General features: G+C 38.9%; 1 non-coding gene across 1 annotated transcript; it reads right to left on the minus strand.

The window, feature by feature from the left end:
- Positions 1 to 1,422: 1,422 nt before the first annotated feature.
- LOC127116340 (small nucleolar RNA R71) lies at positions 1,423 to 1,530 on the minus strand. Its single transcript, XR_007801292.1, has one exon. It is a non-coding gene; the product is annotated as a small nucleolar RNA R71 (small nucleolar RNA).
- Between the last annotated feature and the right edge of the window lie 3,242 nt (positions 1,531 to 4,772).

Below are 4,772 nucleotides of genomic sequence, written 5' to 3' on the forward strand. Positions count from 1 at the left end.
AAAACTAAGTTGGTTTAAATTTATTTAAAAATATAGTCACTCTTTTTATGGTCTCAATTTACAGAGTTAATACCAAAGTTTTTGTACGAGAGTAAAAGACATAAAGAAGTTAAAATCAATAGAACGACGATTTGAGCTTTTAACTGGACAGTGTAAATTGGACATTAACTTTAAATCAGGGCGAAAACAATTTTTAGAGTTAATTAAATTCTAATCATTTTCAAAAAATATTTTTAAAGGTTAAATGTGAGGACGAGAGTTAAGCATTTAAGTTTAATCATATAATCTAAGTCACAGAGCGAGAGTTTGAGACGAGGGTGTTTAAACGGTTAGTATTTCCTTAAAAAGAGTTTCTATAGATTCTATTGTTTTCAAAAAGTGATTTTAGACTTAACTAAATAGTGAGAGCGTACGTTAATATAAAGTCATAGTCTGATTCAACAGAGCGAGAGTTTGAGAAAAGATTTTTAATCAATAGTGTCTACTGAAAAGACTTATTTTAAAACTAAGAAACCAACGAAGATTTGATTCCCTAATTACGACGAACTACATACCGATATCCGCGTATTTGATATTTATTCTAGATCCAATTTTAGTTTTACTTTACCCCCTAATCAACAAAGTATCATCCGCCTTAGCTTTACGAAGTAACCTTAGAAAAACGGTATATCGATTCATTAAGTCCCTGTGGGATCAATATCTTTTAAAACTACGCGATTAGACTGTGCACTTGCAGTCAATACCCCAATAGACTCATAAAGCCGCGATCAAGTTTTTGGCGCCATTGCCGGGGACTTTTATTTAGTCGATATCGTAACTCTTCTGTTACGCTGTAGAGACTAAGGCAATTTTTATCTTTCCTTCTTTTTCGTTGATTTGTATGCCACACACTCGCTCACAAGGCGAACCGTACTACTTACGAATCAACGACGTTGAACGATATCTCCGAGTCTTACGACGAATTCGGGAGTATCATGCTGCAAACAATCTTCCTCCAATCGAAATTCCTGATCTCAAAAATCTTCTTCCATCGCCGATACCCGAGATGGCAGAACCAGCTCGTGCTCTTCGAGATTACGCCGCTCCATCACAAGATGAGCCGCATTCGAGTATTGCTGCACCCGCAATCGAAGCAAACAACTTCGAACTTAAACCTTTGCTGTTGCAGGCAGTGCAACAGAACCAATTTTCTGGAAATCCTACCGAGGATCCAAACCTTCATTTATCCGTATTCGTCCAATACGCTGATACTGTTAAAGCTAATGGTGTCACTTCAGAGGCAATCCGACTTCGTCTCTTTCCTTTCTCGTTAAGTGATAAAGCTAGAAGATGGCTTCAGTCTCTTCCTTCCAACTCAGTCACCACATGGAATGAGTTGAAGAAAGTCTTTCTTGCCCGATATTTTCCTCCAAGCAAAACAACAATCTTAAGAGCCCAGATAAATGGATTTAAACAGAAAGATAACGAGTCTCTTTTCAAAGCTTGGGAAAGATACAAAGACATGATGAGACTTTGTCCACACCATGGTTTAGAGGACTGGTTAGTAATTCATACCTTCTATAATTGTCTCTTGTACAACACAAGGTTAACAATAGACGCCGCCGCAGGTGGTGCGCTTATGGATAAACCCTACGCTGACGCTTATCAACTTATCGAGAGCATGGCCCAGAACCATTATCAGTGGGGAAGCGACCGAACAATGGTAGAAAAACCTCAAACAAAAGGAGGCATGTACGAGATAAGTAGCCTTGGTCATGTTAATGCAAAAGTGGATGCTCTTGCCCAGAAAATTGAAAGTTTAAATGTATCACCTCCAGCCACCGTGGTTGTCGTAACTCAAAATTGCGAAGTCTGTGGAATTCAAGGTTACACTCCTACAGATTGTCAACTCCTAACAGGAATCCAAGCAGAGCAAGTGAACTATGCTCAAGGAAATCCCTACTCGCATACCTATAACTCGAACTGGAAGAACCATCCTAATTTTTCATATAAGAGTAATAATGCTTTATACGCACCAGGTCAAGCTCCCAGTCAAGCCCCAGCTATACCTCCTGGATATCAAAAGCCGACCCCATCTACACCTAACAATAACGTTCCTAGGAAATCCAACTTGGAAATCATGATGGAGAACTTCATAGCTTCTCAACAGCAAACCAATAAAGAGTTCTTAAACCAGAATGTACACACTAGCGAACAGATTAAACAACTAGCAAGTAAAGTAGATGCCCTGGCTACCCATAACAAAATGCTGGAAACACAAATCTCGCAAGTAGCCCAACAACAAGCGCCTACTGCTGCCCCAACTGGTACATTTCCCGGACAACCCCAACCTAACCCGAAAAGCCACGCTCATGCAATTATATTAAGAAGTGGAACAGAGGTAGAAGGACTGTCTGACCCAAGGATTGAAAACCAAAACTCTAACAAGTCAACTAAGGAAGAAAGTAAACCTAAGGAAAAGGAAGAGTGTAACAAGGAAACCATAGAAAAGAAAGAACCTTATGTACCTCCACCGCCTTACAAACCACCTATCCCTTATCCTCAAAGGCAAATTAAAACCAAAGACGTGGGCCAATTTAAAAAATTTGTTGACTTACTGAAACAATTAAACGTCACCATTCCTTTTACAGAAGCTATTACACAAATGCCCTCATATGCTAAGTTCTTAAAAGAAATTCTTTCTAATAAAAGGAAACTTGAAGATAGCGAAACCGTTACACTCACTGCTGAGTGCAGCGCGATAATCCAAAATATGCCTCCTAAACTTAAAGATCCTGGTAGTTTCTCTATACCCTGTCACATAGGAAAATTTGTCATAGACAAAGCTCTATGCGATTTAGGAGCCGGTATCAGTGTTATGCCCTTGTCCATATGCAAGAGACTTGAAATGGGAGAATTAAGACCAACTAAAATGTCTGTGCAATTACCAGATCGTTCCGTTAGATATCCCGTAGGAATTCTTGAAAACGTTCCCGTGCGCATAGGTCAATTCTACATTCCCACCGATTTTATAATTATGGACATAAGAGAAGATGAAGTTACCCCCATTATATTGGGAAGACCATTCTTAGCAACCGCCGGTGCCATCATAGACGTAAAACGAGGACAACTCACTTTCGAAGTAGGAGAAGAGAAAATTGAGTTCATTCTTTCCAAATTTTTGAAAGCATCTGCAATAGATGACACATGTTACTTCATGGATATCATTGATGAATGCATAAAAGAAACAGAATTAGAAAATGACGAATTGACTGACTGTCGTGTAGAAGACAGACAGAACCAATGTTTAGCAGTAACATCAGATCCTACGCAATACCTTAAGAAACCAACCCTCGACCTGAAAACACTTCCCAAAAATTTGAGATATGAATTCCTAGACTCAGAACTTGAACGACCAGTGATAGTCAATGCAGACCTAGGAAAACTCGAAACCGAAAAACTCCTAGATATCTTAAGAAAATATCCAACCGCACTAGGATACAACATCACCGACCTTAAAGGGATAAGTCCTTCTATTTGTATGCACCGCATCATGCTAGAAGGAGACTGTAAAACTTCTAGGGAACATCAGAGGAGACTAAACCCGATCCTGAGTGAGGTAGTGAAGAAGGAAGTAACGAAGTTATTAGAGGCAGGTATTATATATCCTATATCTGATAGCAAATGGGTTAGCCCTGTACACGTAGTACCAAAGAAAGGGGGTATAACCGTAATCGAAAATGAAAAAGGAGAAACTATAACCAAACGAATCAAATCGGGGTGGAGAATGTGCATTAACTATAGGAAGCTAAACAAAGCAACCCGAAAAGATCATTTTCCTTTACCATTCATAGACCAGATGTTAGAACGATTAACCAAGCATTCTCATTTCTGCTATCTAGACGGTTACTCAGGCTTCTTTCAAATACCAATTCATCCTGATGACCAAGAAAAGACAACGTTCACATGTCCTTTTGGTACTTTCGCTTATCGACGAATGTCGTTTGGCTTGTGCAATGCTCCTGCAACCTTCCAAAGGTGCATGATGGCAATATTCGCCGATTTTCTCGAAAGCATCATGGAAGTCTTTATGGATGACTTTTCCGTATGCGGGCAAAGTTTCGAAGAATGTCTTGAAAACCTAGAAAGAGTTCTAGAACGATGTGTAAAAGTAAACCTAGTACTTAATTGGGAAAATGTCACTTTATGGTACAAGAAGGAATTGTTTTAGGACACATCATATCAAATAGAGGAATTGAAGTAGACAAAGCAAAAATAGAAGTAATTGAAAACCTTCAACCTCCGAAAACTGTGAGAGAAGTACGAAGCTTCTTAGGACATGCCGGTTTTTATCGACGATTTATTAAAGATTTCTCTAAAATAACTAAACCTTTAATCGGATTATTAATGAAAGATGTTGAATTCATCTTCGACAATAAATGTTTAGAAGCATTTCAAACACTTAAACAAGCATTGATCTCCGCACCCATAATGCAGACTCCGGATTGGAATGAACCATTCGAAATAATGTGTGACGCAAGTGACTACGCCGTAGGCGCTGTTTTAGGACAACGAAAGGATAAAAAACTTCACGTCATATATTATGCGAGTAGAACTCTAGATGAAGCACAAATGAATTACGCCACGACCGAGAAAGAACTTTTAGCAGTAGTATTTGCACTAGATAAATTTCGTTCTTACTTGGTCGGAGCTAAAATAATCGTTTACACTGACCACGCTGCCATTAAGTACCTCTTAACAAAAAAGGACGCTAAACCCAGACTGCTAAGGTG

The sequence above is a fragment of the Lathyrus oleraceus genome, chromosome 1 (genome assembly GCF_024323335.1).
Source record: "Lathyrus oleraceus cultivar Zhongwan6 chromosome 1, CAAS_Psat_ZW6_1.0, whole genome shotgun sequence".
NCBI lineage: Eukaryota > Viridiplantae > Streptophyta > Magnoliopsida > Fabales > Fabaceae > Lathyrus > Lathyrus oleraceus.